General features: G+C 37.9%; 1 long non-coding RNA gene across 3 annotated transcripts; it reads left to right on the forward strand.

The window, feature by feature from the left end:
• Window positions 1-6,208: 6,208 nt before the first annotated feature.
• Window positions 6,209-7,964, forward strand: LOC131248676 (uncharacterized). Of its 3 annotated transcripts, none has more exons than XR_009172333.1 (5): window positions 6,209-6,333; window positions 6,413-6,499; window positions 7,301-7,366; window positions 7,453-7,545; window positions 7,656-7,964. It is a non-coding gene; the product is annotated as an uncharacterized LOC131248676 (long non-coding RNA). The 3 variants fall into 3 exon arrangements; XR_009172335.1 differs by having other exon boundaries at window positions 6,245-6,333; window positions 6,417-6,499; XR_009172334.1 differs by lacking the exons at window positions 6,209-6,333; window positions 6,413-6,499 and adding an exon at window positions 7,032-7,175.
• Window positions 7,965-12,912: the final 4,948 nt, after the last annotated feature.

Raw genomic sequence — 12,912 nt, forward strand, 5'->3', positions numbered from 1 at the left:
TCATACAAGGAAAATAAACATCATGATGGGGTCTATGGAGAATGACCCCATCATGGAATGATCATGAGGATCATGGTGGGCCATCGACCACACCTTAGGTCCAAAGCGGGATCCATACCATTAATCGGTAGGCCCCACTTGGCCCATCATCAAAAAAATAAAATCTAGGCCTAAGAAACACCCACCTTTGATCAGGGACTTCTCCTTCCATCAACGCATTCTAAAGCTCCAATGAATAAGATTCAAGGGTCGAGATTGGTTTTGGAGGGTGGGGATAGGAGATAGAAAGTGGGCCACACAAACCTCTCTTATGGAGCTTACTTGGACATGGGTTGCTTGAGAATGAGTGAGAGAGAGAGAATGAGAGAGCGAGAGAGAGGTGATGGGAGAAGTGATGGGAGAGAGGGATGGTGAGTGATAGGTGATGAGGAGAGTTGACTTTTGGGGATGGGTAGTTGTACTTGGGGATGGGTGCGAGTGATGGGAGTGATGTGTACTTGATTGATATGATTAACGGGATTCTCTTAGGATTAGCAACGCGTAACATTTTTCCTTAAGATGAACGCGGGCCCACATCTCCTGGCCTGAGTATCGAATTGGTACGTGAGTTACGGCGTTGGAACAGCGGTGACGACATGGTCACTAGGTTACAAGTTTCGGGTCGAGCCGACTCTAGAATACGAGATACAACTCAGGATTGCACGCAATTGCTGTCTACGCATCGCGGGTTGTCGAAATTCGACCTGGAGGACCGCAGAAGCCTACGAAACAATACAGGCTAAGTTACAGGTCTTACAGTACTAAACCCCGATGATTATCTAGAATGAGAACTGTACTGATATTCAATGCTCTATTGATGAGTTACATTGATATGTGGATTCAGATGAGGATTAGTATGCTTAAGCTGCATCTTACATCGCATGGCCTTCATATGGCCGATAGCATTCATGTCTTGCATCACATGGCCTTGATATGGCCGATGACACTCATGCCTTGTATTGCATAGCCTTGGTACGGCTGATAGTATTTATAGATTTGCCAGCATATTCTGCATTACTCTGATATTGCATTCTGAGCACACTTATATTGCGCACACACTTTAACAACCCTTTAAGCTTTTTATAAGTTTATGCACGATTGATGCGTGCAAGTGACGCTAGAATGTATCTGAGCAGGAGTAAGAGCAGGAGTGTGCCGTATAGCTTCTGGAGCTTTTGATTATCGATATTGTATTTCCCTTTAAGCGCATTGTACCTTAAAGTTTTTCATCATAGTGAATTTTGTGATAGTGCCTTGGCTATTGTTCATGGGTTATGCTTATGGTTATGCTTGTTACAGAATAAAATTCATGCCAAAAATCCTCCTTATAGGATCCCAAGATCGAACCTGGTATATGGGTGCCGGGAGCCGAGAATGGGGTACTCGGAGGTTGTCAGCGCCAGATTCGGCGATCGAAAATTTTATGAGCCTAGTTTTCGAGTTTGGGGTGTGACATGTTTGATAGTTTGGTCCACCACTACGAAACAATGTTGATGACCTTGTCTTTAATACATCAATGTTACTCATGCACATTTTATTGTTTAGTACGTTTTGTGTTTTTGTTGTTTTATACATTTTGTCCTACCAACTGTGTGATTTTCAGCTGACCCACTTAATCTGTGGTGTATAGATGGACAATGCATTGCAACAGTTGTTAAAGTTCTGGTTTGGTATCCTGTTGCTTATATGTTAAAGTTCATTGTCATTTCTCACCAACATGTTATATTTATAAGGCTGAGATAGAAGGCAGAAGTTCTATTGAAACTTTTTTTAAATTTGTGTGCTTGAATTGTGAATTCTTTTTCAGTTTGCAATTTCTGTTGTTTATTAGTCAATGTGCAATGTACCTTTATGGAATTTGTGTGGTTCTTTACTTTTTATTACTTTTATTGGTATTTGTGTGGTTCTTTACTTTTTATTACTTTTATTGGTATTTGTGTGGTTCTTTGTGTTTACTATTTTTATCTATGTTTGTATGGTTCTGTACTAAGTTGTAAGAAGTGGCTCTTAAAATGAAAAGATGAAGTGTGCATTAACAAAAGGAAAATATGCAAGTAGTTGAGAATCAAAGAAGAATTTCCCACTTTGCAGAAGCAACATAAATCCCCTGCTGCATTTTTGCTAGGTTCATACTCAGGAACTCAGGATTGGAGTCTCCATACTCGGGTGTCGATTTTCAAGGTGTGAAACATGTGGTGTGTTTGGACATATTAGAACCAATTGTGCGACTTAATTCAAACTGAACAACTTGACCCAAGTGCCAACATAAGTAGATACATCAAATTCAATCGTATATGACCGAGATCTGAGAAGATTGGTCGCCTATTCAGCCAATCGCAAAGTAGTTATTAAGAAGATCGGGTGAATTTCCCACTTTGCAAAAGCAACTTGCCTTCTGTATGAAAGGACTTTAATATACAGGTGCAATCAAACAAAAAAATGAATACTTATATCGGTCATAAAGAGCAATTGCAATAAGTCTTTCTGAAAGGACTTCTTGTATTGGAAATGATAATAATAGTCCAATGTATGAGTATAGGCTTGGATTACAACTAAAGATTACCACTAAAAATTATCACTACTCTTAAGATAGAGTATACGTATGATAAGGAAAGATAAATTTGATTATTGTTGGATTGGTATGGGATATACTTGATTTGTTGAATTCTTCCATTATTTACAGATCTCTATTAAGGCTTCTCCTTAGGCATTTTTCCTTTATTTTATGGTTATGGCAGTCGAATCATTGCCACGTCGGTCTTTCATATTCTTCTTCTTTTCTTGACACATGTCCCTCTAACCATTCTTTTCCACTCGACCGCTTTCCACCTCTTGCATTTCTCAATCATGCCTCGTAATAAGATGACATGTATCATCCAGCTCAGCGCCAACTATACTTCTATATAAAGTACTCCAAATATCTATAAAGATCTTTTGAATGCGTATATATTTTTGTGCAATGACACTTGCCATTTTCTAATTAGCTATTTCAGAAATTGTCAAAAATATGGTAGAATAGATGACTTGGATGATTTACATACACCATGGTGGGCCCATCAAAGTGCTGCATGTAGCAAGTCAACATTGACTTCATCAGAAGTTTAGATACATGGATGGTGGCGGTACACTAGAATTTACGATCTTGAGGTTGTTTGATAGAGGTTTATGACTAGGTTACTCCATGCTACGAGATGATATTCCGTTACCATTCTAAATAGAATTGAGAAATTTTTGACTGTAAACCCCACTTTTTACCCACCATCTTTACTAAACGCTACCAAACTTTACTTTCCAAAACTAAACCATTCTGTATGAACACACTATTTGCAAACGAAAATACCCTTGCATTGATCACGGTTGCACTACCCATTATGTAGACCTATGGCAACGGGTACAAATTATAACCATAGCCATTAGTAGATAGCCAAACAGAGGGTGGCGGGGCCACTGCCAGATCGGCGCGACCCAGCCGACCCAAACAGAGGGTAGTGTGGCCACCGCCAGTCTGGCGCGACCCCGCCGGCACCCAATTTGTGTGAGGTGTGGGATCCCCCCACTACCAAAAAAATGAGCGAAGGCTACGGACTATGTAGGTTTTTCACTATGGATATAAACTGTACTTATATTACTATGGATTTAATCCATAGCTAAAACCTACTTAATCTGTAGCTAATAAGTACCTCCCCCATAGGACCTTATCAAAGACTGATGATGCTTAAGGAGCTCCATGGGGCCCATTGCAATATATGTGTTTTATCCAAGCCGTCCATAAATTTTAAAATATTATTTCAGTGCATGAGCCGAAAAAGTAGAAAGATCAAAAGTCTAAGTGGACCACACAATAAGAAATAATGAAAAATAAATTTATATCATTAATATGTGGTGTGGTCCACCTACAGCTTCAATCAGACTCATTTTTTGCATAAACCCTAAAAATGAGATGTTAAAATGAATGGAAGGATTGGATAAATAAAATACATAACAGTGGGCCCCATAAGTTCTAAAATAAATCAAGACGGTGATGTCTGTCACCTGTGAAACTCAATCCTGTTCGCGCTCCTCTCCCGCGTGCACCCAATTTCCCAAAACCAAAACCCTCTCTCTCTCTCTCTCTCTCACACACACACACACACACACTCAGCCTCTCCCTTTCCCTCGCCCTCTCTCGATCTCTCACGCTTCCTCATCCTCTCTTTGTCTCTCAGTCCCATTTCCCTCTCTCTGATTCCCAACCTCTCTGTCTCTCTCGCTAGGGTTTTCAAAACCCCCTTTTGCTACAAACTCACCATTAATCTGTGAGCACATTTTGTGCTAGGGTTTTCAAAACCCCTTTCATCCAACCCTCATCACTACCTCAGCTCATCCATTAGCCGTAACCCCCATGGCCACAGCCTTCGTCCACAGCCACCGCCCTTATTCGTGTTTGCTTGATCCTCCAAGGAGTCCCAGCTGGTTAGAAGTTCTAGGCATTCAATAATCATTTGATTGCAATTTCTTCTTTGCTCAGGTACGTGATGATAGATCTATTTTTGTATTGAATTTCTATGCAAAGATGAAGATTGATTGAGAGGGGCTCTCAAGGTTTTTTTGTATTGAATTTCTTCTTTGCTTTTGATTTTTCGTTGCTTCAGGATGAAGATCAATTGAGAGGGGCTCTCAAGTTTACAAATGCATGTGGGGCATTGACTGTGATGGAGAGGGGAGCTATTCCTGCATTACCGACTAGAAAAGTCATGCTTGATGCCTTGCTTCAACTTGCTGCATAGAACTCTCAATTGCTAGACAGATGGTGCTTGATAACTTGCTTCAGCTTGCTGCATAGATCTAAAGACATAATCTCCCTTCACAAGGTAGTAGTTGAAATGTTCCCAATGTTTGATGATGCAAGCCAATGGAATTTGGGGATTGTAAGCATGCAAAATGCAGGCCATCTCAATTGTTGATAAATGTCCCATCTAAGCTTCATTTTGGGATTTTTAGATTTTAGCAGGATCCTATAGATTGATGTAGCAATAAGAATAAGATCCCTTGATTCTTCATATCGTGCTCTTAATCGTCATTTGATCCTAGATACGATCCTTGTCAGTCATCCATTGCATGTAGTCATGGGTAAGCATGTGAATCATCATAGTAGTTAGTAGTAGTTATGAGTCAACATATGTGAGCCACCATTTAAGATGTTGGAATGTAGCTAAATGTGGGCATGAATTTGTATTTGCTGGAGATGAGATTGGATAAGATATTTTTAGGCATGAATTTTATTTGAATAATGTTGTATGTTGAAGTGTTATTGTTGTAAAAGGATTATGAATGATATAAATCTTTTTCTAAAGGTGTTGTTTCAAAAAAAAAAAAAAAAAAATTTGTAAGGAAAAAAATGTTGACTGATTGAGGATATGATATTGAACTGTGGTAGGTGGCTAAAGGCACCCCTTCTAATCTGATCCACTATTGTAAATGTTGTGTGTATTATTCATTGACATGGAACTAGTCCACAATAGAGAATATCTTTGTATAGTTGTATTAGCTATATACATATCTCCAAGATACCATCTGTCACATCTAGTAAATCTATCACCCAATCAAAGGCCTCAAATGTATTTTTAAAAATAACTTGTTAGTAAAGAAGCAATTTGATTTGGATTTTTTCTTCTCCTTCTTTTTGGTTTTTGGATTGTTGCAAAAGAAGGCTGCAAAACAGAGGTTTATTTTATTTTTTTAATTTTTATTTTCAAGTGGTTTGATTTGGGTTTTCTCTAAAATAGAGGCCCTTTGTCTATTTTGTCAGTTAAATGATTGTTAGGCCATGCCATATCCATGATAGGTCTGCGATTTAACTGCTATGCATAAGACTATGCAGTTCAGGATTCTCCACCATAGAAACAGTCATGTTTTCCATGCCAACCTGGAATTTGTAAAATGGACCTATTATATGGTGGAACACATGTATACATCAAATGTGCTATGAATCAAGTTCTCTTAACTATCTATTCTTGTCTACACATGAGGAGCACATGATTAGCCCATAGACTAGAGTTTTGGGCTAGCACATCTAAATTGTGGCTCCACCTGATGAACAGTTAAGATCTCAATCACATGTGGATCAAGAGTCCCATTGGAAAATTCTGAAAAAAAAAAAAAGAATAAAAAAAAAAAAAAAAACTTAGCCAAGCAAGTAAGAAGTAGTAATTAATTTTTTTTTCTACAGGTTTTTGTCATCCTACCAGGAAGTGTCTTAAGCTTGATCTTGTCCAAGCCCCATGGATTTCATTTTTTTTTCTATAGTTTATCTTGGTAGACTTGAATTCATGTGAGTTTTCTTCAATTATTCTAACCGGAAGCTTATTTTCTCCTAACACTCCATTTTTTTTAGGTAGTTATGATATGGAAGACAACTACAAGAGCTTACGACTTAGCTGCTCTTAAGTATTGGGGACGAGCAACTCACATCAACTTCCTTGTGTGTTTTGGTGGCAATTGGATCTGAAATTTTGAGATTTTGATTCATTTGTTTCATGGCATTTGGCATTGGAATTGGGATGGTGCAATTGGATAAATATTACAAAGAACTTGAGGAATGAAGAACATAAATCCTTCAGTAGACATCATATGACCCCTAAGTAGATTAAAATCTCATTTTTCCATACACTAGCCAATGTGGAGTGAATAAGTGTTTGTAGAAAATAGCTTGGTAAAAGCCAAGCCAAAAAAGGCCCTTATAGGACCGTAAAGGCTTTTACATAAAAGTAACAGCGGCAACCGCTACACGTTACATGGTTATAATAGCTGTAATAGCCATTATGAAAAAAATGACCCGTAATTGTGGTTACGATGCCCATAATGGCCCATTATACCCCCTGTAAAGGCCATAAGTGTCTTTTATTGGGTAGATATAGTTTTTTTTTTTTTTTTTTTTTTAAAAAAAAGAAACTGGAAAGTTTGTCACAACCTGTATCATAATGATAACGGTGGTGGCCGTTACAGCCACAGTCGAAATACCTTGAATCTAAGACCTTGCCCAAGAGCACCTTGCTTTGAAAAGGTGGAGGCATTGTTTGGTAAAATCAAAAGTCTTGAGGAACTCTGCAGCCTAATAGATTGAAGAAGAAAAAGGGGAAATATTCGAGCTACACTTTGTATGGATAATATTATCCATTCTTCAACTCATTTTTGGTTTCTATGTATCAACTCTTTGTACCGTTTACCAGACCTTATTTCCATTTTATTTGAGCAAAGTATGTATATTTACCTTATGTGGCAGTTATTGGCTGGTATGCATTCACTGAACGCCGTGTTTCTTCTTGGAGATACTACTTTGAATAGCTTGGTAAGATGTTTTTTGTTGGCGAGCATTACCCAACTATTGATTCGAATGCTCATTGACTTGGCCATTTGGATTTTCTTTTGTTTTAGAGGTTCCCATGGTTCTGGATCTCCTAACTTTGTTTTGTGGACATCTATATATGTCATTTTCCAATGGGTCATCCATGCTTGTGTCTTACTTTTGTAAATAGACTGACTCTCTTCTTCTTCTTCTTCTTCTTTACTTTCTTTTTGCATTTCCTCACTTGAGGATGTTTGAGCTAAAGATTTTTACAATCATATCTACGTTACAGGTGGCCATACCCTTTTCTTGACTTGTCATCCCCTTATGCTCCACTATGGTAAGTTATTGCCTTCTGAAATGTATCTCTAATTTTTATGGATTTTTACAGCATAATTTCACAGGAATTTTGATTTTGCCAAATAATGCCTCCATGAATTGAAATACTCGAAAGGTACTTTTCCATAGGAAGAAATACAAAAATGCCTTCATTTATTTATTTATTTTTCTTTGAAAAAGCAATGAATATGAGAATTGTGTAGTCCACGTGGTATATGTATGACATCCAACCCCTCCAATATAGGCATTTGAACATGATTATCGCCAAACTAGATTATTGTTTTCATTTGATGTATATGCACTTGTTTCTTTTATTGTTGAATCTAAAATTTTTATATGAATTGATCTATCAAGGCGTGTACTAACATTGGTAAGAGACACCATTATTATTTTTCTTTAAAAAAAAATAGGAAATAGCTACAGCTAGTTGCCATAGCTCTAGATCTAAACATCGTAGCCATTTCTCACTTCGGCCTATAGCTACAGAGAAAGTTATACTTTTAGCTATAAATATTATCTGTAGCTGTTTGTAGACTTTGTTATAGAAAATGTGTTACGGATTATATCTGTAGCTATTAGTGTCTATGGCTAATCTGTAACTGACCTATGGTTATTGCACCCATGACTACGGTCATGCTACAGACTATAACCGTAGCCATAGGTCTTTGGCTGCGGTTTTAAGCTTCTAATCCCTTGTTTTTTCTCCCCATTCAAATTCTACCCTACCCCTCACCCTTGACAACCTCAAAACCCTCCATTCCTACCCCATTTCAACTCAAAACTCCAAAATCTGAATCTCCTCTAACCTCTCTCGCTCTTCTAAACACCCAAACCCTCTTTACTTTGAAACACTTCACCATTAGGTCTGAAAAGGCCGAGCTTAAAGTTCTAGAGGGGGGGGGGGGGGTTAATAGGACTATGCCAAATTAACAAATAAATGCGGAATTATAAAGATAAACAAAGATAGCATAATTATAAGCAACCTTAAATGCACAAGTATTGAGAGGTTGATATAAACTAAGTTCTAAAAATAACCTTACACCAAAAACCAAGGTTTATGATAGGGCACCTGATTTCTAGAACGTTTGTAAGTATCAAAAACAAACTGAGAAGGAGGCAAAGGAAATAATCTAAATTATTACAACATTCACCACAAGTGCATAAAAGGAAATTACAACATTCAACACCACACATACATCACCATAAGCATCCACCAAACACCGAGAAATATAGTGGTTTGTGTGTGTATACCAACTGTTTGAAAAACAGCCACACAACTACTCCAATCCCAATATCCTCTCCCACAGAATATTAACTTTCACTATCAAATAAGGTTTTCCAAGGTTCACCTTAAAACCTTCACAATTGTGTTTTTAAGATGGGCTAACAAAATTACAAAAACCCCACACTCTGAGATTTTCTAGCTTACCTCAGACAATATAAAAAATGAGGCTTTCCTGGAAGAATCTCACAAACCACAAAAGATACACAAAATTAAATTGTACTTATCTGAAGATTCTCCTTCTGATGAAGCTCGGTAGAACTAATCCGATATAGACGAAGATGTTCAATGTCCTGTCTCACAAATAAAAGGGTTCTAGGTCTAAATGATTTTTAGATTAAATCAACCTGGGCTAGCTCGATTTGATTTTGATCTCGAAGAGAGTAAAATCACAATTCCTTTCTTTAATGAAATAGAATTGAATGGAGATCACAAAATCACATACAAAAAGCTATTTAAGAGAATCTAAAACGAACACAATATAACTTAAGAAATATAGGAACTTATCTCTCAGAGTTATGGCTTGATTATGCTTGGAATGAATGAAAAACTCTGACATTCATCCTCTATTTGTAGGTGAAAATGTTGTTCACTCGACTGGTCTAAGGGTCAGTTCGACTGGTCGAAGGACCAACCATATTTCAAAATTTCTGGCGCGATAAGATAAGATCGTTACTCGACTGGTCGAGCAGCCTGCTCGACTGGTCGAGCAATGCACTTGATTGGTCGAGTGGGACCAAAAAACCTTACTGGACTTTGAGTCGAGCCTGCACAACTGGTCGAGCACTGTTCACTCGACTAGTCGAGGGTCCAACAGAAAATTTTAAAAATTCACAACAAATCTTGGACTGGTCGAGAAACTTCTTAGACTGGTTGAGTCAATGTTTGGACTAGTCGAACAAAGACTAAGACCAGTCGAGGAAATGACCTATAAACTTATGTAATGACCCAAATAAAATATGCAATGAATATGACCTAATCTATGGTCATTCTAGGGTCATTCATACCTTGTATGTGAGTTTAAACCATCGAAACACCAATCGCTTCAGTAACTCATTCACTTGAAATACATGAAGCTTGTGTTCCAAATCTTGAACTTGTGCTTAAGCTTGGGCTTGAGTCTTGATTCTTTAAAGTAGCAACAATGAGCTTTCAACTTGAACTTGAGCCTTAAACATTTGTTCTTGCACTTGAACTTGTAATCCTTGAACTTCGACAAGATTCTTCAACTTGAATACGTAGAAAAGTTTGGCGATGATGAAGATGACTCACAATTTATGAAGTTGATCTATCCATCTCATTAAAACAAGATACAGATTCTAAGTAGTTTAGCACAACAAAAGTTGACAACTCCAGGTGCTAGATTTACAAGATAGCATTTACAAGGTCATCTTGCTACAGGATCCCTCAAAATCCCTCATTCTAGACCCATTTCCCCTCAAAATCGCCATTCTTTAAACCCCTCTCCTTGTAAGGAAGAAGAAACCCCATCTTGAGCAAGGCAAACATGAAATTCAACGAGGCAAACTGGAAATTGAGTGAGGAAAACTGGAAATTCAACGAGGCAAATATGAAATTTAGCGAGACAAACTGGAAATTTAGCTAGGAAAACATGAAATTCAGCGAGGCAAATTAGAAATTGAGTGAGGTAAACATGAAATTTAGTGAATATTAAAGGAAATTGAGCGAGGCAACATGCAATTCAACGAGCATCAAAGGAAATTGAGCGAGGAAAATAAGAAAGTGAGTGAGGCAAACATGAAATTGAGCAAGACAAATTGGAATTTTAACAAGGCAAACATGCAATTCAATCAATGAGGCGAACTTGCAATTCAAGCAGCATTAAAGGAGACTAAGCGAGGAAAATAGGAAATTGAGCGTGGCAAAAAGGAAATGGAGCAAGGCTACCATGAAATTCAACGAGGAAAACATGAAATTCAATGAGGCAAACATGCAATTCAACGAGGCAAACATGCAATTCAACAAGCATCAAAGGAAATTGAGTGAGGTTAACATAAATTGAATGAACTTCAAATGAAATTGAACGAGCCTCATGTGCTTGTCTTATCTTGTAGGAAATAGGGCTGCAACTTGGGTTCAGTTTGACCCGAACCCTATTGAGCCAACATCAATCTGGGTCAAGTTTTGTTAATGGTCAATGCTACTGTCAATGGTCAGTTCATCCTGGTAACCTGGCAAACCTGGTCTGATGTGGAACTTCATTGGACCCACATTTCTTCTCAATCTGTTGTTGCCTTGATACAAGTTATTTTTCGATCCATTACATAGTTGTTATTGTCTAAACATGGGTTCTTAACTGAAGGGCATAGTAGGAAGTGAACTCAATTTCCAGTTTATCTCGCTTAATTTCTAGTTTGCCTCACTCAATTTCCTCTTTGCCTCGCTCAATTTCCACTTTCCCTCGCTCAATTTTCAATTTACCGCACTTAATTTACAGTTTGCCTCCCTCAATTTCCTCTTTGCCTCCCTCAATTTCATGTTTGCCTCGCTCAATTTTCAGTTTTCCTCACTCAATTTTCAGTTTGCCTTGATGAATTTCCTCTTTCCCTCGCTCAATTTCCAATTTGCCTAGTTGAACTTCATGTTTGCCTCAGTGAATTTCTAGTTTGCCTCGCTCAATTTCTAGTTTGCCTTGCTGAATTTCATGTTTGTCTTGCTTAATTTCATATTTGTCTCACTCAATTTCCTCTTTGCCTCACTCAATTTTCAGTTTGCCTCACTGGATTTCCAATTTGCCTCGCTCAATTTTCTCTTTGCCTCGCTCAGTTTCCACTTTGCCTCACTCAATTTCATGTTTGACTCACTGAATTTTCAGCTTACCTCACTCAATTTTTAGTTTGCCTCATTGAATTTCCAGTTTGCCTTGCTCAATTTTCAATTTGCCTAGCTCAAATTACTCTTTGCCTTACTCAATTTCCAGTTTACCTTGCTCAATTTTCAGTTTTCCTCACTCAAATTACTCTTTGCCTCCCTCAATTTCCAGTTTGCCTCCCTCAATTTCATGTTTACCTCGTTGAATTTTCAGTTTACCTCACTTAATTTCCAATTTGCCTCACTCAATTTCCAGTTTGCCTTGCTGAATTTCAGCGAGGCAAACTGGAAATTGAGCAAGGAAAACTGAAAATTGAGCGAGGAAAACTGAAAATTCAGCGAGGCGAATTGGAAATTCCGTGAGGCAAACTGAAAATTGAGTGACAAAAACTGGAAATTGATCGAGGCAAACTGAAATTGAGCAAGACAAATATGAAATTCAGCGAGGCAAATTGGAAATTGAGTGAGGTAAAGAGGAAATTGAGCAAGGAAAATAAAAAATTGAGCGAAGAAAACTGGAAATTTAGAGAGGCAAACTGGAAATTAAGCGAGGCAAACTGAAAATTGAGCGAGGCAAAGAGGAAATTGAGTAAGGTAAACTGGAAATTAAGTGAGGTAAACTCGAAATTAAGCGAGGCAAACATGAAATTAAGCGAGGCAAACTAAAAATTCAGTGAGGCAAATATGAAATTAAGCGAGGCAAATTGGAAATTGAGAGAAGCAAAGAGGAAATTGAGGAAGGCAAACTGGAAATTGAACAAAGCAAACTTAAAAATTAAGTGAGGCAAGCTAGAAATTGAGCAAGGCAAACTGAAAATTGAGTTCACATCGTATTGTGCCCTTCAGTTAAGAAGCCATGTTCGGAAAATAACAAGTACGTAATGGATCGGTAAACAACCTGTATTAAGGCAACACCAAACTAAGAACAAATGTGGGTCCAATGAAGTTCCACATCAGACCAAGTCTGCCAGGTTACCAGGATGAACTGACCATTGACAAAACTCAACCCAGACTAATGTTGACTTAGTAGGTAGCCCTATTTCCTACAAGATAAGACAAACACATGAGGCTCATTCAATTTCATTTGAAGTTCATT

This window comes from Magnolia sinica, chromosome 6 (assembly GCF_029962835.1).
Source record: "Magnolia sinica isolate HGM2019 chromosome 6, MsV1, whole genome shotgun sequence".
NCBI classification, from domain to species: Eukaryota; Viridiplantae; Streptophyta; class Magnoliopsida; order Magnoliales; family Magnoliaceae; genus Magnolia; species Magnolia sinica.